The sequence below is a fragment of the Mustela erminea genome, chromosome 7 (genome assembly GCF_009829155.1).
Source record: "Mustela erminea isolate mMusErm1 chromosome 7, mMusErm1.Pri, whole genome shotgun sequence".
Classification (NCBI taxonomy): Eukaryota; Metazoa; Chordata; class Mammalia; order Carnivora; family Mustelidae; genus Mustela; species Mustela erminea.
The window spans coordinates 81,830,864-81,852,005 of record NC_045620.1 but is presented as its reverse complement, the minus strand read 5'-3'; the positions used below and the strand labels follow the sequence as shown (position 1 = coordinate 81,852,005).

The following is a 21,142-nucleotide window of genomic DNA, read 5'->3' as shown; positions in this document are numbered from 1 at the left end:
TTGGCAAAATATAGTATTCTAACACAGAAATTTAAAATGTGAAAGCACTCCACACTTGGATTTAAGAGGTGTGTGTTCTAGGTTTTGCTGGACCCCAGCCAAAATTTGGAGGCAAAGATTGTTACTTCCCTCTGCATATCCATTCTCTTTCTAAATTAATCAAAGGACATTCAAGGGCTCTTGATTTGATCTTCCAAAGTTTGTTGACAATAGCCCAAAACCCTAGAACTATACAAATCTGTCATCACTGCACCTGCCTCGTCTCCCTGGCATTTTCATTTCAGCTGAGGTCAGCCAGAAAATTCCAAACACTATGGGTTTTGAATTTGATTAGTTTGTAGGAAGAAGGCAGGATCTTTTCTTTGAAAGGTTTTCAGTGGTAATCAAATTTCTTTTTCAGTCTACTCTAGTTTCCTAACCTTGACCACATATATATATACAGTTAGTTAAAAGCCAGACTATTTTCACAATTTTCTAGATTACTAAAAGTTGTCACAGAACATCTAGTCCTGGACATGTCTCCCTAAAAATTCTACCATATGAAGAAATACTACTAGATAATATGATAAATAACTGCTTTTCACTTCCTAAAGTTACAAAATCTACTGCTATTTTACTAATACCTGTAATCGTTTTCTGTGTATACTTTTACCATTCAAGCATGAAGCACTACAACTCACTTTAAATGCAAGGACAGATAAGTGTACAATAGTTTATATATAGTCAATATAGTCAAATTGTATATAAAGTAGTTTCTAATATAGTCCATCTATGGCAAGAGTGGCAAGAATTTACTATGGGGAAAAGACAATCTCTTTATCAAATGGTGTTGGGAAAACTGGACAGCTAAATGAAAAAGAATGAAACTGGATCACTGTCTTACACCACATAGAAAATAATCTCAAAATGGATTAAAGACCTAAATGGAGACATGAAACCATAAAACTCCTATAAGAAAACAAAGGTAGTAATTTCTTTGATAGAAACATTTTTCTAGAAATATCTCCTCAAGCAAGGGAAACAAAAGTATAACTATTGGGACCACTCCAAAACAAAAGCTTTTGGACAGTAAAGGAAACCATCAACAAAACAAAAAAGATCTACCTACTGAATGAGATAAGATATTTGCAAATGTTATATCCTATAAGGAAGTTAATACTCAAACTATATAAAGAAGTCATACAACCTAACACCAAAACAACAGCAACAAAAAACCCAAATAATCCAATTAAAGTAATGGGCAGAGGACCTGAATAGACATTTTTCCAAAGAAGACACACAAATGGCCAAAACGCAGATGAAAAGATGCTCAACATCATTAATCATAAGGAAAATGCAAATCAAAACCACAATGAAATTACCACATTACACTGCGATCAAATAATTTCAGTAACTGGGTATTTATTCAAAGAAAATGATAATATAGGCACCTGGGTGGCTCAGCAGGTTAAGTAACTGTCTTCAGCTCAGGTAATGATCCCAGGGTCCTGGGATTGAGTCCCACATTGGGCTTCCCTGCTCAGGGGAGAGCCTGCTTCTCCCTCTCCCTCTGCCTGCCTCTACCCCTGCTTGTGCTTGCTCTCCCTCTGTGTCAATAAATAAGTAAAATCTTAAAAAAAAAAAAAAGATTTAGAAGAAAATGAAACACTAATTCAAAAAGATAAATGCAAAAAAAAAAAGATACATACATTCCTATGTTTATTGCAACATTATTTACAATAGCCAAGATACGGAAGCAACCTAAGAATCTACTGATAGATGAATGGATAAAGAAGATATAGATATAGATATAATTATAGATAAATATTGCACAGCCATAAAAAAAAGAATGGGATATGCCATTTGTATAGCAGGGATGGCATGACAACATGGATGGACCTAGAGAGTATAATGCGAAATGAAATAAGTCAGACTGAAACCGTAAGATTTCACTCAAGTGGAATTTAAGAAACAAAGTAAAAAAGAGACAAACAAGAAAACAGACTCTTAGATACAGAGAACAAACTCATGTTATATGTTAATTATACAATTCAATAAAAAAAGAAAAAATTAAGTTTACAGTCAAATTATATTATCAAAAGTCAAAAATCGTGTTTTTAAAAAATATGTGCCCTCCAACATTCCCAGGTGGGCTTTTTAAACTACTCCAAAGGAGGGACCCAGAGGCTCCATTCCTTAAGTACTATGTTGCAGGTAAGCAGACTATTTTCACAATTTTCTAGATTACTGAAAGTTGTCACAGTACATCTAGTCCTGGATGTGTCTCCCTAAAATTTCAATTATTTATAGACAGTATCAGTGTGATTAAAAAGCAGACTAGCACAATTTCTTTGTAGACTTTTAAAACAACATGTATCTAAATTCTGCCATATGAAGAAATACTACTAGAAAATCCTGATAACTGCTTTTCACTTCCTAAAGTTATAAAATCTACTGCTATTTTACTAATAGCTGTAATTATTTTCTGTGTATACTTTAATCATTCATGCATGAAGGACTACAACATACTTTGAATGCAAGGACAGATAAATGTACAATAAAGTAGTTTCATTAGGAAAATTTTAGTCAGGATTTGCTATTAATGTAATCATGATATAGCCAGAAGATTTGGCCTTTTGCTCGTGAAAACACATACTTGTATTTTTTTTTTTTTTAATATTTTTATCTTGTTTTTTTAAATGGGCTCTATGCCCAATGTGGGACTTGAACTCAGGATCCCAAGATCAAGAGTTGCATGCTGTACTGATTGAGCACAATATTTCTCATTTTTAAAAAATTATTAGCAGAAATTTTGCTTCAAGGAGATAAATCAAAATAGATTCTGAACCAGCCTACTTTTTTTCTCTGTCATACTTGGTATTTTCTGTGTTGAGGTTATACTTACAGATATTTATTTCCACAGCTCACTGATAAGGCACTGAGACTCCTGTCTTTTTTATTATTATTAGACAATCTCTATGCTCAGCATGGGGGTGGAACTCATGACCTCAGATCAAGAGCTGCGTGATCTACTGACTGAGCCAGCCAGGTGCTCTGAGACTTCTGTCTTTCAATCAACGAGATTCACTTGAGTTTTACTGCAGTTAAGGGTCCTTTTCAATAAAAATGACTACAGACCTTGATAGTTTAAAAAAAAAATCTTTTTTAAAGATTTTATTTATTTTAGAGAGTGGGGAGGAGCAGAGGGAAAGGTAGAGAAACTCTCAAGCAGACTCCCCACCTAGCACAGAGCCCTGAGCCTCCATCTCAAGACCCTGAGATCACGACCTGAACCGAAATCAAGAGTCAGACACTTAACCAACTGGGCCACTCAGGCACCCAAAGTTTGTTTAAGTTTTTAAATATTTGTGTTGGGGTACCTGGATGGTCCAGTTCGTTAAATGTCTGCCTTCGGTTCAAATTATGATCTCGGGATCCTGGAATGGAGCCCTGCCTATGGCTCCATGCTCAGTGGGCAGTGTGCTTCTTCCTCTCCCTCTGCCCCTCCTCCCTGCTCAGGTTTTGTGCACACGCCTGTGCTCTCTCTTTCTCAAATAAACAAATCTTAAAAAATATTTGTGCTGAATTAGTAACTATTAAAAAATGACAGGCTTCAAATGTTTCATACATGTAATCCTGGGCCTCTTCTGGATGAATGGATGAGTGTGGATGGATGAAATGGGAAACATACTTCCTTAATTAGGGTTGCATGAAAACAGCCGTCTCAATACTTAAACAAGTGCCCTCAGTGAATCAAGGCCAGAACAGTCATTCCGAAACTTGAATGCTCTCCTGAATCACTCCTCTACAAAAAAGGAAAATTAATGCACAATTTCCAGGTAGTTGAGAAGATGAAGAAAAAGATTCTACATTGATTTGTCTATTGCAGAAGTGGTTGTTTATACTTTATGAAGAAGGCTGGGTGGGAGAAAAGGCAAAGTGATGAAGAAAATAATGTGTCTGACATATGAAAACCACTCAGTAAATGCTGATTTCCTTCTTTTCTGTCCCTTCTGAAGGGAGCATATAGCATATAACTGTTGATTAAATTAACAAAGTGTAAGAGAAGAGATGGTATTGATCACTCATGCTATCTAAAATATCCAATTTATACATCTAATAATTTGCTTTCTTTAATAATTATCTCTCAAGCCAAAGATCAGAGCCTGAGAGAGTTCATTAATTTTTTTTTTTAAATCTGCTGCTAGACCATGATTCTCTGCTTTAATGAAGATCAAGTTCCAATGAAAAGAAAGCTGAAGAGTCTTTTCCAAAGTCTAGTTTTTTTAAATGAAAATTCCTCTCCTCTTCTTTCAAAAGTAGACACATCCGGTATTTTGTATACTTACTCTGGTAAAGAAGTCATCTACTTACTGTTCATTCATTTGCAAATTTCAGCAAGAACTACTTCGGGACTGGATCACTCTTGCTATCTTTCCTTGAACTTTCTCAACCCGAGGCTTTACAAGGACACACTCACTCTTGCCTCTTCATCTTTCCATGGCCGTCCTGTGCAGATTCCATGCAGATACCATCCACGGGTACCTTTTTTTTTTAAGTAAACTATGAACCCAAAATGAGAAATCAAGAGTCACATGCTCTATCAGCTGAGCCAGCCAGGAATCTCTAGGAGTATCTTAAAGTAATATTTCTAGGGACACCTGGGTGGCTCAGTCAGTTAAGCCACTGTCTTTGGCTCAGGTCATGATTCCAGGGTCCTGGGATCAAGTCCCACATTGGGTTCCTTGCTTGGCAGGGAGCCTGCTTCTCTCTCCGACTCTGCTGCCACTCTGCGTGCTTCTGTGCTCTCTTTCTTTCTCTCTCTCTCTAACAAATAAATAAAATCATTTTTTAAAAAAGTAATATTTCTATTCTTTGTGTTGGAATGCTTACAAATGGTCTCACAGAGAACACAGCTTGCCTCTTGTATTTAGCTTGGCATATAAATCCATTAAAAAAAATTGGGAAAGCTTAATGAGAAGTTAATATGCCATGTCATAAATGTATTTTTATTGAATCTAAAGAAACCTAGAAACCTACGTAGATAATAAGTGGTTACTTGTATTCCTAAAGAGTTTACACTTCTACACAGAGGGGCAACCCTTACATTTACACTTTTTTCTCTTACACAGCTCATCCATAGGTTGTCTGAGACTCTCAGGACTTCCACAGAAGACTGGGGTTCCCAATGCCCCTTTGCATTAGTAGAAGACTGCACGTAGGTCAACAGGAAGACGGGTCCAAGGCAAAACAGTTTCTAAACTTTATAATTTCTTTAATCTTTAACACAATGAGGATTTACGCCCCTCCCTCCAAAGACAAGAGGATTATCTTAGAGTTTGAAGAAGGAAGGCAGTATTTAAACAAAAGATTTACTCACATTTTGAAAAGAAAAAAGGGAGGGATCACAGAGTGTTTACAAGTTGAAAGGATCTTAGAGAATATTTCATTCAATTCCCCTAAGAATAAGGAAAAAGAGACTAAGAAAGTATTTGTGTCTGTTTCAGGTCAAAATAGCGAGAAGGCAAGAGGTCACATGGAGTAATACAAAGAACATAGACTTTGTGGCTGACAGTGTGGATTTGAATCCAGCTCTTCTTGTAACTATTTGAATGGTTTTCTTATATATAGTGTGGGAATAATAGGACCTGTCTTCTAAAGTTGTTGTGAAAAGTAAATGATATAACTTACATAAACTGCCTAGAACAGTTGCCGGCAACTCAGTAAATGTTGGCAATTGCTCTCGGTGCAGGAACCCAAACCAGGGTCTTTCAATTCCAACTGTTGTACACTGCTCTGCACTATCAATACAGCTGGCTAGAAGAATTCAAACATTTGCTTAAAATACAAGATTCCAATGAAATAAATTGTGCAAAACATCAAACAACGTTTTAAAAACATTCACTAATCATTAATACAAGCCATACCCTGTCCTTTTCAGGTGAAATTAAATGTCCCACTTTTCTCAGTGATTTTAGCTGTTTTCAGATACACACAGCTCAGTACAAAGAAATGACACAAGGGACTTTTTATCTGCAATGCAGAGAGCAATACGGAGATAATTTACATCCGAACTTGCCGTTAGCTCCATATGGCATGTATTCATCATTTACTGGGTTCAGTGCCCTATCTTTAGAGCTTCAGTGATCAGCGTAGAAATTGCCTACTTATTTATGCTTGGCTGGACTGGAAATATAGAGAGAGGAAGAGGTGAAGGGAAATGCCACTCCCAGCAAGAACCGGTCCCTAAGTTAGGAGTCTAGGATTAACATTGACTTGTCCAGGAATAGCAGTCTCTGTTTTAAAGAGTAAGCAAAATGCAGATGGCATGAGGTGTATTATTTATGGGTTGCAATCATGCATGTTATTCCTGTCTGTCCCACAGAGGACTTGACTGTGGTTAAATGTCGCGCTGTCTTCCTTTTGTTCAGCACAAAATCTCGCTCACACTGGGCAAGTGAGCATTGGCAGCAACATGTGTTCAATGGGTTCAGATCAGAAACAGGAAAAATTACTCTCAAAAGCCAAATTAGGAATTAACCCACCCTATTCCCATGCCCCCCTTCAGAGAGGGGGAGTGAAAAGAGAAGTACTGTATTCTCTTGTCCCTACTGAGAGTAAAGAAACAAAGAGTTTTCCTCTCCCATCCCTTGGAAAGTCAAAGAATCAGTCCCTTTATACAAAAGGAATTTTGATTTTCCTCCAATTTTTGCTTCAAAAGAGATAAATCTTTCAAGCTGGAAGAATCTAGTCTTTTATCCTTTAGTCACCATGATTATCCCCGTGATGGGAAAGAGGGAATTCTGAAGAGTACACCCCCCACACACACACCTATCATAGTATTAAGCATATATTTAGTTCTAGAATTCAAACATTGTAGCAAAGTGTGCAGCCATTTATAACTCCTGGAATATTAAGAAGGATTATGGACTGTTATGGGTTGAATTGTGCACGTTCCAAAATCCATATGTTGAAGTCCTAACCCCAGTACCTCTCAGAATGTGCCCTTATTTGGAATTAAAGTCGTTGATGAGAATGTTCAGAAGAGCTCCTTAGCATGGGCCCTAATCCAATATGACTGGTATTCTTTTTAAAAGAAGAAGTTTGGATACAGACAACCACATGGGGAGGACACCATGGAAGATGAAGGCACAGATTGGGGTGATGCATCTACAAGGCAAGATGTACCAAAGATTGCCAGCAAACCACCTGAAGCCAGGGGAGGTGCATGGAAGTTTCTTCCTCAAGGTCAAGGAACCGACACTGTCTACACCAATCTTCGAATTCTAACCTGAAGAATTGTGAGATGATTCGTTTCCATTGTTGAAGCCACTCTGTCTGTGGTACTCTGTTAGGACAACCCTAGCAAACTAATAATATAGAATTCCCTTCCTTCCTTGCGGTCTAACTTTTTTCCTTTTCTCTCTCTTCCTCTCTTTATCTGTCTCTTTTTTTCTCTTTTTCTCTACCTCCCTTCCTTCCTTCCTTTCTTCCTTCCTTCCCTCCCTCCCTGTTGAACTTCATGGAAAAGGAGGCTGGAAGATAGGAACATGATTTTCCTTGTAAGCCATTGATGCACTTCATGCTCTCTGTATCATTAAGAATACAAATACATATTAAAGGTATATCCACACCTGACTGTAACTAAAAGTTTGGTAATAGTGGGCAAAAGGAGCTGCTCCAATGGATGCATATGCCAATGTCTTTTCCCTGTGCTCAAGGTCAAAATAATGGCTCCTAAAACCCAATGGCTCATTTTAAGCCCTCAGAGAACTAGAGCATTTTCCTTGTTTCTCTCATAGCAGCTTTCCCTTCCTTGACCGGAGAACACATGTTTCAACTTGCTAAAAAAGCTTTACTGTGTCCAGACTTACTCATCCACCTCCAAAATGAAGCAGAAGCAATAAGATACTACCTTTCTTTCCCAAAGAGTGATTACCGCCCCCTCCCCAACTCTCACATAGAGGAGTCTAGCCCAGGTTTTAACTTATTGTCTCCTCTCTTTTTTACCCATTGCCACATGAAAGATTACTTTCCAGGACCATTGCTTGGTTCTGTGCTGTTCTCAGTGCTTCCCAATGACACAGCGTCAAGACCACTGACACTTGCATTTGAACATTTATGCATACCCACATACCCTCACAGAGTTGTTCTTTGTTTCCTAAAATGCCATTGTTGATATGTTTCAATGTGTGTGCACTTGTGCCTGATAAGACTACTCTGGGAACATGGGATCTTCTTGTGCCAAATGTGCCTGACACTCTTAGACTAAAGGCCATTGGAACCCCACAGCTCGTTGGTGTTCTTAGAGCTGCTATATCCTTATCGATGGTGGGACTGAAGTTTCTATTCATAAAATGGCAAAGTCTAGATCTCCAGCTGCCTGGGACTATAGCCTTTAGAAGTTTCTCAGCCGTTTGTGATCTTACCACATTGCTTGAAGCTATTCTAGGCAAATGGACATCAGTGGTTTGGGCTGCCCAGCTTTCATTCCTCCTCCTTCCCTGGTCCTCTCATTTTCTGTCCTTGTGGTTTAGGTGCTGACCTTATTCACGCAATCGTAGGCTGCTGCCATTAGTAAAGAAGGTGCACATGACCAAAGCCAAACCAATGAAACTCAGTTTAGGGCCTGGTGCTGAAAATGCTGGGAAAGAAAGAGGTGCTCTCTGTATTTGACTTGGAGCTGGGAAGAACTTAAGTCTGAAGTTTCTAGGGGCCATCAAGTGAAAGGAATCTACTGAGAATGAAGCTGAGAGAGAAAGAGAGAGAGAGAGAGAGAGAGGGATCAAGGGGATGTGGGGTGTAAATGTTGTGTGGACATCATCTGCATCCTTGAGTCCAGTCATGATTGAGCTTTTCATTTATGTAAGTCAATAAATTTAGTTTGCTAAAGCCATTTTGAGGCGGGTTTTCTGGCATTTGCAGCTGAAGGTGTTCCAATATATCCATTGTTTCTTCTGGCTTTCTGTCTTCTTCTTCTTCTATCTGCATAGTGTACAACAGTTATTCTTGTTCTTGTGCATGGCATCTACATGTTTAGCTTCCTCATAACTGTTGGGATGAACTTCACTTAAGGACTAATAAGGTATTCAGTAAATTTGCAATCGTTAATCTTATTCTTCCAGTTGTAGAATTTCTAGTTATTGATGATGAACTCGTTCCCTCAAATCCAGCAATGCGTTGTCCTAGAGGCAGGCAGGAGAGTTGCCCAGAAGGTCAGAATACATCATAACTCATTATAAGGCTATGACCTAGTTAAGAGCTTGAAATGTGCTGGTACCATCTGTCTGTCAGATTTCTAAACATCAGGATGATCTTGATTTATTTCTAGACTTTGTCAATCAGTTCATCACATGCTATCTGCAAAACAGAGTCCAATGACATCTTCATTCCAGGCTGAGTATAGGATTTTCTTGGTGCAAGCTTGGATGTGGCTTTGGTTCCGTAGTTGCTATAAAAACAACTATTCACAGTTGTTTACAATGAACAACAATCAAAAAACCCAAATAAAGTAGAAAATAAGACTATTAATTCAAATGCGCTGGAAAATCTGCTTTTTAGCAATTTCAATGCCCGGGAGAAAAGGAGAATGACAACAATCACGACCTAGACAGTATCTACCCCACTGACAATGAAGGACACATAGGCCCCTTATTTAGCATTTTCTGTGACACATCCTACTTAAGAATCAAAATATCCTAGAATTTGAGAGGCCACACTGTCACGGAGTTCAGCTTACTCAGAATGTAAGCACTCCCTCCACTTCCTTCTTAAATGGCAATCCAGACTCCTTCTGAATGTCAGATTATCTCCAAGATTGGGTGTCTCTGCCCATTGAAGGAGAACTCTTATTTATGGAAAGTATTCTCTTGTCCTGAGCCATAGCTTCTCTCCTTGTAACTTTGGAATGCCAGAATTTTGTTTAAGAGAACTCAGAGATCATTCAAATCAACATTTTCATTTTGTGTTCAGTAATCTGTCTTATGGAACAGAGTATCTAATCATCTCCTCTGCAACAGCCCTTCCAATATTTGGCAGCATTCGTGTTCGTCCCATAACATTTTTTTCTCGGGGATAAATATACCCAGGTGCTTCACCTTTTCCTTATTCTGGCCAAAGTTCACTGAGGTGCTACCCTAACTTCCTGTCCTCTAATTCCCTCTTGTGACATGATACAGTCTTCCCAGCATCCCACTACTATTCATTCAGAGCCTAGGTATTTCCTTCCAGGTGCAAACTAATAAGGGGGGAAAAAAACACTTTTCAGTATCTTATGTTTTTCTAGCTATTTTATGTATTTATGTAGAAGTACTATTTTATGTAGCACTTAAGCACAAAAAATTTGGTTATGAATGGCCTGTCAATGTTCCTGGCAAAGCCAGATTTTCTACAAATGAATTTGTCAGACTTCAGATCAAGATTGTCAACAGCACACGATTGTGCTATGAAAAAGCACCTTAGCAGTTACTTAAACCAGGGCCCAATTTTAGTCATGCTAGCTTACATGTGTTCAGGCTTTTAAATATTGTATATTATTTTATATTCACTACTGCCCTGGCAAGAAAGCTGGGCAATGTGTTATTCTCCCTACTTTGAAGGTGAAGCCCAATGACTCCCCCACCCCTACAAGGTTAGGTTATAACTGGTCCCATGATTCTTGACTTCCAGACTACTGTTTTGTTTTCAGTATGGCCATTGTCCTTTGTCATCAAATAGCCTCACACTCCCCCCGTCCAGCACCACTGTGCAAGCAGCTTTCTGGAATGTACAGGTTTAGAATGCTTCATCTGTCAGCTGCTACCCAACAGTCCACACCTGGAAGAACCCAGATCTTTTGACTACTGGAGTCTAGTGATCTCTCATTAAACTCCAAGTCTTCACTCCCCTCCTTCCTGGTTTACGCACTACCAGATCTGAAACCAGCAAACACATTGATGGTATTGGAAGCAATGATAATTTTTAAGTGCTCATTTTCTACCCCCTCCCCTAAATCTGCTGATGGGAATTCAGTTTGCCAAATGTCGCAAGAAAAGCAAGATAAATTTTAAGTCATAAGCTAACAGGGAGCAGTGAGGAGGCAAAATAAAACTCCTAATCTGTAGGACTCTCCATATAGAACCTGAGGCTTGCTCCACCCCCTTTCCCTTTCTCCTTTGTCCCAGTGTAATTCATTTATCTTCAGCTTCAGTAACTTGAGGAACAAAGGGATATGGAGCAAGGTGAAGGATGTTGAAGGTTGAAGCCAAGGGTCACTAAAAATGAGAAGGGAGGAACTCCGAATCCCTATGGGCAGCACAATGTGCCAGGCACTCTTTATAGTAGTAAGTCTCCAGCTAGGAACAGAACTTTCCTGTCCCACCTGATGATCTTTCATTAACCTAATGAAAGGGTTCATAAAGAAGATGACACAAGGCTGGAAGATTTTTACGCTTAAGATTCCTCTTTGGTTAATAAAAAAAAAAACATAGAAGGACTAATCCCTCAACATTTGGGGACAAAAATTTCCTCAAGTTCTTTTACTTGAATTTGGAGGGAAACAATGGAAGACAGTAATTTGTGGTGGGAGGGGGATTACTATGCTCGGTGTGCTTTGAACAAATGCTCAGATGAAGCATGCCTTGTCCCCTTGCCTCTTGTATCTGCCAAAACTAAAATATAGCCCAGGACTCAGTTTAGCTGTGGTTTTAGCTCCAGACCTTTAGACATTTCGCACAACACACTTCGCTGGTGATGTTTGAGATTCAACCTTGAAATCAAGTTGTTATATAATTCAACAATCCAAAACCCTGTATATGCTACTGGCCAATACCATTCTATTTTTTTAAAATGTTTTTGTCAATACAACTTTTATACTTTGTATTAAAGGTCTGTTTTAAGTCTTTCATTACTGTTGAGAAATTTCTAATACATATATACATATATATATACACAAACACATATATACACACACACACAATATATATGTGGTACATATATATGTATATATGTATATATGTACATATGTACATATGTATATATGTATATATGTACCACATATATATATATGTATATGTGTGTGTGTATGTAGAGATATATACATTCACTTTCAATAATGAAAAGGCATGAAGTTTTCTAAGACCTCCAGGTGCTCGTTACTTACTAGGATCTTCAGACAAGAGTCTGAATTATTAAGAGAGCTGATTGGGGTCAGATGGGGTAAAGAAATACCTGGAACAGAAAACAGAAATAATCCAAAGGAAAAATATGAATGCTAGAATAAGTAAACTAATTTTAACAACGGCTGAAATTTATTAGATAGAGGAATGTATCTAATCTAATGTATCTAATACAGTGATGTAAATTTTGCAGCAGATAAGAAAAAGTCCCTAGACTGAACTGCAGGTTAATATCACCTTGGTTTTCTGGGAGAGGTTATGGTATTGTCAAACTTTTCATACATACGTGGGTTGTAAAAACAGCAGAAGCCAACAAGAGGCTTCTGGGTTCCTGAACTGACTAATAGGTATGACGTTGATGTTGGAGTTAAGTCATTTTTTCATTATTTGGAGATTGATTAAACTGGTGTGAATTGTGGGAGGTCAAATAAAAAAGAGACACAATTTGCTTTAGATTATGCTGATAAAACGCAAAGGATAGGCTTTAGGGTCAGATGAAGGGTCTTGGAGTCCAGGCTGTGCTTGTCAGGCTGAGTTGCTTTAAGGAAGTCAGGTAGCCTCTCTAAGGCATGATTCTCTCTGTATTAAAAGAAATCTAATAATAGTGGCTATATTGCAACTCAAATAAGCTAACATATATGGATGCATGTTATGAACTCTACAGTGCTAGTTACTGTTTTAATTATTTGTTAGTGTTAGCCCCAGGTTATGAATCAAAAGGGGGAAACAGCAACACACCTTATTCAATTTTGAGGGGAAAAAAGTGGGAGAAAATATTGCTTTTACAGTATTTTCCCCTTCTTCATCTGGGTCTTTGAAAAGATGTGTTTATTTACTTTTATAGCTTTACCCTCCAAAGCTTCTGTATTTGATGCCTTTTGGCCCTTACACATAAGTTGAGAACTGAGAAAATCAATGATTATTGTAGTCCTGCCCACTCACAGCTTAAAGGGAGCAAGTTATGTATCTTGACCATAGTCCTTGCAAATTTAAATCCCACCGACTACAGGTGGGGAACCATGTTTTGGTTTTTTGTTTTCTTTTGGTTTCGGTTTTTGTTTTCAGGGTGTCTATTATTATTTTTTTAATGTATTGTGGCTTCTCCCTGCTTTTCCAGCAATACAATGGCTTGGACTCTTGTGGGTTGGTAAAAAAAAAAAAAAAAAAAAAAAAAAAGTAATAATGGGTCTTGTATAATCCAACAACCTCTCAGGGGAATTTCGCAACCGCACAGTCCTGTAAGATCATGACTAGTGTGCCAGAGACATGGGATAACCTTCAGTTTTATTCATACCAAATAAATAGCCACTCAGTTACCAGGGTAAATCAAATAAAGGTAACCATTGGCACTACCACTGGAATTCTGAAATGAGAATTCTGAAAGGAATATGGCAACTCAGTCACCAAGATGTGTTTGTGAAATCGGGCAATGTCAGCTTATCTCTTTCAATAGTTACTAGGTAAGAAACCAAGATGAATAACATGCAGGAGCCCAACTAAACACTATTTTACATCCTTACCTTTAATGATATCTTACTATTCACTAAGTTTTACTTGAAGACAATTATCACTTTATGAAATGGGATACATACAATGATTAACAGTGGTGTAAAGCTTATAATAAAGTATTCATGAAATTATATGGCAGGACAGATTTAGAACTGCTTTTTGAAGAGGTTGGCTCTATTTTGGCCTGCGTCATTTAAGGAATTTTTAGTTCTTAATAATAACCAGATGATTTCCTTTTGTCTGAATTCAAACTCAAAGATTCTCAGGATAAGAAGACATCTCTCCATGGGTTCTTCCTTTTAAATGGCTTTTGTTGGGTGCCTGGGTGGCTCAGTTGGTTGAGTGACTGCCTTTGGCTCAGGTCATGATCCCAGAGTCCCAGGATAGAGTCCCCATCACACACCCACCTGCTCGACAGGAAGTCTGCTTCTCCCTCTGACCCTCCCCCTTCTCATGCTCATCCTCTCAAATAAATTAAAAAAAAAAATCTTTAAATGGCTTTTGTTTTGCAGTATTGGAAGGCTTTTCTTGGTGGCATTTCAAAAAACTGAAGAAAGATCTTATTTTGTATCTAGGCTCTTTATTTCTCATGTTTTGACTTTGCCAAAATGTAAGCACATTATTGGACTCCTCTCTAAGTTTCAAGCCTAACTTGAATGCCTGTTCAATATCCTTAGGTTACTCAGCCATCTTCCCTGGTTGGGCACAAAAGTGACCACCTTCAGTGGTCCTGTGGTTTTCCAGTGACCTGGAAAAAGAGTATTCCAGAACTTCCTGGACTATCTCAAAGACCATAATTTGCACATAGGGGCACTTTTAAATTGTTTACTAAAAGTCATTCTGTAGAGGCAAATTACAGAAAGATTTCTCTTCATTGGCACTGGAGGTTCACAGTCAGTAATGAACAGCTGCATTTCAGCCTCCACCTGTCCTGGCAGGCCACGTTTGCACAGTGCCCAAACCAGACTACCGTACAGGGCATCCTGGGGACACGTTCACTTTTAACTGTTCCTTCCACATCCATGCTGAGGCCAAGACATTAAAAGACACTGGAGGCATAATTTCTTCAATCTCTCCAATTTCTGCCTCCTAGGCTCCCTTCCAATGTTCACTTTCTTCTGGTCTCTGTAGTTCTTCCCATCCCACTATAAAGAACCCAAGTTCTCCCTGGCCACCCAGTGATTCTCAAGACCATTTGACTGAGGCCCACCTACATGAGGCAAAAGGCTCCAAGATGCACACACTCCAGTCTTTCCTACTTTTCAAAGAATTCTCTGATAGCAACAAACTGTTCCTGGGCAGACACATTTTATTCAGATTGTATGACTATCTGCATTAGCAATATCTATATGGATGACTTTTGTGTGTACTACAATCCATATTTGTGTTAATGTTTTGTTATAGGTCATAAATCGTGTTGATCTACATAGATATCAGTATCCTACCATAGGGTTAATCGAACAGTACACCTCAGACACAGTAGATGATGATGAAGGTAAAGAAGGGTAATTTATAATTAAAAAGCAGGAATAGTAACCACAGGAAAGAACAAGCAACTCAATAGAGTACTGATACTAATAACAAAACAATCTTCCCAAACTGAGGATACTTCAACAGACTGCCCATGCATGTTTATAGTGGGAGTTTGCAAATATTGCCAAGTGTTGCCTGGCAGGAAGGTGAATATTTAGTTAAGCCCTCAGTAAACTTTACTTATGTGCTAAATTTTTATTTATGAATACCAAATACTACCAACTCTTGACAATTCAGCAGTTATTAGTAAGTAGACTTTAGACACACACACACACACACACACACACAGAAAATGTAGGGTATCAAGGGCCATTTGCTAGTAAGATCCAAAGAAGACTTACATTTGGGGATCAGTTTGTGGAACATGCTTGTGGCCTACCAGCTGGCTAGAGTCCATACCTTGAAAATCATTGCTTAGGTGGTTGGCTTGGCTTTTTGACTCAGCTTCTCAAGATGCTGGATCGCTTTTCTTGTTTCATACTCCACAGCCACAAGGACATTCTGACCTTGGGCCTTAGCCAGCCCCCTGAACCCTAAACCCCCAGTTTCTCACTGGGAAGGAGAATCAGATGTTACCCACTAACTGGGTAGACTCCCAGTTACCACCTGGTAGCATCTGTGAGGACATAATGGGAGGCCTTGAGTGAAACATGGTAGAGGGAAGTCAGGAAATTTGGTCACAGGCCACCTCTGCCTTGGCAACTGTTTGGCAGCACGCAAGTTACCTCACTTCTCAGATTAGATGTCTCCTCTATCAAATGGAAATAAAACTATCAATCTCACAGATTTCTTATGCAGATCAAATGAGATAATGTAAGTGGTAAAGCATAGTATAATATAAATTTATTTATAAAAGTAATAGGTGTTATCATGGCAGAGAGGTAATGTTCAAATATCTGGATTGTTCTATTTTAAAAGTATAACTAATATTAAGATGCTATGATGTTTAAGAATGACAAACAATATAGACTGTCTGTCAACCATGAAGGACAAATGCAAGGCCCTCACAGACCCTAGAGACTATTGAGAGAGAGTGAATTCCTGATTCCACAATCCTGAAACATGTTATAAAGAAAAGTACATGTCTCAATAGTCCTGAATCTCCCTCCAGCCCTTTGTTCCTCCCTTCTCCTGGTTTGGAGAGTAGGACGTAATTCAGAGTAATTCTGAACGTTAGAAATGAAGTTTGGGTTTTTGGGGTTTTATTTCCCCTCTTACCACCCCACCCCACCCCCACCCCCCACCCCCCGCCAAGATTAGGAGCTCCTGCAAGGACAGAGGACCGGCTGAAGAATGCTAGGAATTCTTCCCTCCACCCAGTCAGGAATGTGTCCTGCTTGGGGCGCTAAGCAGGAATGTGAGGGCTGCCAGATAAGGCCCAGAGCTTGGCCATTGTGCAGCTTGCTGTGGGGGAAGAAGCCCTCCTCCAGAACCAGCCTCAGCATCCCCGGAGGCTGCTCTCTGGCTGACAGTAGAGACAAGAGCTGGTGTTGCAGAACTAACCTCTGCAGACAAGGAGTAAAGACAGCCCAGCGGACATGTTTAACAAAGACGCCGTGGTGTTCTTAGTTTGAGGGAAGTACTGTCTTTGGAATCAACACAGGCATGGGCTTGACCACAGGCTCTGCTGCTTACCAGTTAGCTGTGAGACCTGCATTAGATACTCCATGAGCTTGGGTTTCCTCATCTATAAAACACAAATAATAATAGTACCTACCCTCTTACAGTCAAGGGGAGGATTGAATAAAATAATATATATAAAACACTTGCTACAGCACCCATCCATATATTTGGGCTATAAAGTCTATTTTTATATGACTAGCTTTATTTCTATTTATTTATTTATTTGATAGAGAGAGAGAAAGGGGGGTGGGCATGGGAAGCACAGGGAGAAGGGCAAGCAGACTCTGCACTGAGCACGGGGCAGGGCTCGACCTAGGGCTCAGTATGACTGGGACATCAGACCTGAGCTGAAATCAAGAGCCAGGCACTTAACTGACTGAGCCAACCAGGCACCCCTAGAAGTGACTAGCTTCTAAGCAGTTTCAATATCCTGCCTTTATTCAGCGTTACAATACACAATGTATTTTCATATTTGTTACTTCTTTTTTTATTGGTTTCAGTAATTTTTTATATTACAAAACAATTTTATTTGCCAATTACATCTTAATAAAACTGGAAAAAAACAAACACATGTGCCTTCTGAAGAAGGTCCACAAACCACCTGTGGAGTAGCTTTCTCCCTCAGTATCAACCCTGAATTTGATCAGGTATCTAGAGCTAAATGTCTAGATACAATTTACAAGAGGCATATTTGAAACAATAACGTACAAATGCAATCAGTAAAATCCAGACAGTTTCTCCAACTGATATATTCCAAGCGGGATAAACAAGAGAAAAAATCCTAGAGTGTTACTTCTTTTTAATTGCATTAAGCAATAGTGTGAATTTGAGTACCCTAGGGATGATTTATAAATATAGTCATACTTCATTTTATATTATTTTATTTTATCTTACTTATTTGAGAGAGAGTGAGTGTGCACACAAGCAGGGGGAAGGGCAGAGGAAGAGGGAGAAGCAGACTCCCCATTGAGCAGGGAACCCCATGCAGGGCTTGATCCCAGGATCCTAAGATCATGACCTGAGTGGAAGACAGATGCTTAACCTACTGAGCCACCCAGGCGTGCCGATATAGTCATCTTTTTAAAACAAGTAATAGAGTATCAGCTTTGATAGTTAACCCAAGTCTCCTCTTAGCTCTTGTCTACACTGCATCCCTAGCCCCATTTTTTTTTTAGTCACAGCAGGCTGCCTCCCTCCCACCTTCCCAAGCATACTGACTCTATTTAACCCATGTAGCTGCTCTCACCCAACTTCCAGTGGGAGCTTGGAAGAAGGCACCATAAGAAGTCATAGAGAGGCTCCAGGGCTTCAGGGATTCTGTCAGGAGGAGCCTTGAGGAGCCCCTGAGGCAGCCAGAATGCCTACTTGATTCCCTTATGCTTGGGTCTCAAAGTTTAACCTGTGTTGGAGAAGTCCTGCTGCCCATGCCCTTATCCGGGTTCCCCTGGCTTGCTGCTTTGCTTCTACCCAGCCTTTCTTCAGTCCTCTGTCCCCAGGACAGAGGGAAGGAGGGAAGACTGTCCCTTCTTAGTTCTTGCCTTACTCGGGCCAGAATTCCTAGAACAAGGTGGGTCTGCAACCTAACTCTGACCCTTGGTGTTCCTGAAGCTGGAGTTCTGCTCCACTTTCCTGAACCCCAAATCTTGATTCCTACAGTTACTGTGGATCTGTCGTGTCCTTCTATAAGACGCAAATGTGAATTTTTAGTCTCCTCCTGGTACAGGGGGCTTGCGGATGGCTGTTGGCCTATTTCCTGAAGTCTCTGTGAGGTTCCTGACAATTCTTTCTTCCCTCGGCTTGGTCCCCTGTAATATCAACCACGATCTCTGGACACGGAGTCCCATGTCCCATGGGGAGCAAGCTTACCTCTCCACTGATGGCCTTATTGTTTCCATGCTGGTTCCTGTATAATGCCATCCACCTCTCACTCTAGGATCTCAAAGAAATTTCATCCTTTATTGGTAGTAAATATTTTGGGGGACAAAGAAAAATGCCAGACCACTGCCTTTATTGTCCTTCTTAAATTCGTAAGGGTATGGCCTGAGGCAAGCTGGACCACAGTTTTCTTAGGTGGCAGGAAGGCTTGTGAACAAGCATCAGGCAGTGCCCTCTGTGAAGGAGTCAGGATGGGGTTTGGAGGAACTGTCCTACATGAGAGTTTAAACTTGGGGGAAGTGTCTAAAGCAGAGTCTAAATGAGGTAGCAAGCTCTCTTATGGTTATGGCCTTAGCCCATGCTAAGCCCAAACACTGTAATTGCCTTCAGCTTTGCCCAACACTACCTTTTGCCCCACTCTATCTTTTGTTTTTTATCTCTGGATACAATGCTTACCCTAGGGATATCTCATGTATCCAAAAACTATTATTTCACCCTCAGCTATGGTGTTGAAGCAGCCTTCCCTGTCACATGGGCTGGCACCATCACTCTCTGTTTTCCCAAACTAAAAACCTGAAGTTTATCATAAACTTTCACCTGTCCATCTGCCATGTGCATGTTTCACTACACTGGCTATACCATCTCTATGCTACCATGACCTTGACTGTGGTAAACATCACCAGTATTCACCAATATCCAATTCTTCTTTTCTTTCCGGGCATTTAAGAGATGATACTTCCCATCCTATTCTAGTTATGTGCAGCCATATGACTAGTAGGGGCCAATGAGACATAAGTAAAAATTCACATCTTATTTCTAGGCTAAGGTAGTGAAAAGCTTTCTCAGCCCTCTTTACCTGAAACATCCCTCTTCTTTTGTTGTGATGAATGCAGAGCTTTTGTCTTGAGATGGCAGTGTCACCAAGTCCAAGAAGGCTGGCTAGCTGCATGACAGAGAAATAAAAAAACTTTCATGATAACCCTCCAAGATGGAGGAGGGTCATTTGTTACCATAGCATGATCTATCATATCCTGACCAATACAGTCACTGAGGCCAGCTGATTTGACTACACCTGTGTCTCTGCCTTCCAGTCCCTTTGCTCTAGCTCAAGACCTCACTATCTCCCACAGGAACTATCAGGAACTTTAAAAATGTCTTCCTGTCTCCAGGTTGGTATCCCTCAGACTCATCCTCCAAAAAGATATCAGAATGGTCTTTGTAGAACTCAAATTCAGTCTTGTATTTGAGCTACACTGATAGGATGAATAAAGGCTGGTAACATGACAAATCTCCTGTGTCTCTTCTCTTTATGCTTTATAACTAGCAATACTTAAATGTTTGTGATTTTCAGAATAATCCATGCTTTCTAATACTTCTTTGTTTCACTTATGCTGTTCCATTTATCAAAAATATATATATTTTTAAAGTAGGCTATTTGTGGAGCCCAGTATGGGACTTGAACTCACAACTCTGAGATCAAGACCTGAGCCAAAACCAAGAGTTTGACACTTAACTGACTGAGCCACCCAGGCATCCCAATCCAAAATATCTTTATACAACCTTCATGCTTTTCTTTGCCTGACTACTCCTTATTCCTCAAGACTAGGTTCTAATATCACTTTTCTGAGAAGGTTTCCTGCTGGATTTACTCTTTCTCCACCACACTCCCACAGGATCTTCTACATATCATTGGCTACATTATATTACATCTCTTTATGGGTCTCCCCGTGAGGGTAAAAGATTAACTGGGTAGGTACCTGTCACATAGTAGATCTTCATTTGTAGGACATGTGGAGGTAATGGGATTTGGTGGTGATCTAGACACTCAGGCCTCATCCTTGGACACAGAATTCCAGGATGATGGGTTGTGAAGTCAACTTGAGGGGTCAGCCTGAGAAATTAGTCACTCCAGTGGGTATCCAGGTCTGACCAGATTAGAAGATGGAGATTACGCCATGCTTAACAAATGAATCAGGGATTATTAACCTAGACAAGATTGGCTCAAGAACTGAAATGACGTTGCATTGAATGGGGACCATGAAGAGATACCACTTTGAGAATCTTGGTAAGGTAGAAGCAGAGGAAAGAGTGGAATCTGATATAATTTAGCAAAATCACTGGCATTCTTACTAGATTGGGTTTAGGCAGCAACCACATCGTTCTTGAATGACTACAATAATAAATGCAGTAGGTTCTCATTATTTGTGTGCAAAGTCCCTGGGAACACTGATGAGCAAATATGAAACCATCGTTCCTAGAGAAAATGCAGGGTTAGGTACTTGTGAGCCTGTGGTCACATTTTCATCAACTGATTAATATATAACTTTGTTTTATGTATGTTTCTGTTTAAAGACACTTTATTTCCTTATTGAATACGTATTATGCATTTATGAACATTGAATTCATAGCCAACAACACTGAAACTTATATCTTAATAAAGTTTATCTAACACACATAATTCTCTAAAA

General features: G+C 39.5%; 1 protein-coding gene across 2 annotated transcripts in view; it reads right to left on the bottom strand.

The window, feature by feature from the left end:
* EHBP1 (EH domain binding protein 1) overlaps positions 1 to 15,740 on the bottom strand; it is a 367,874-nt gene extending 352,134 nt beyond the window's left edge. Inside the window, exon 1 of one of the 2 annotated variants that reach the window (XM_032353634.1) lies at positions 15,518 to 15,740. The gene's annotated coding sequence lies outside the window, so the exon portion shown is untranslated. The remainder of the gene's footprint in view (positions 1 to 15,517) is intronic. The other variant, XM_032353639.1, reaches the window with a different exon arrangement.
* Between the last annotated feature and the right edge of the window lie 5,402 nt (positions 15,741 to 21,142).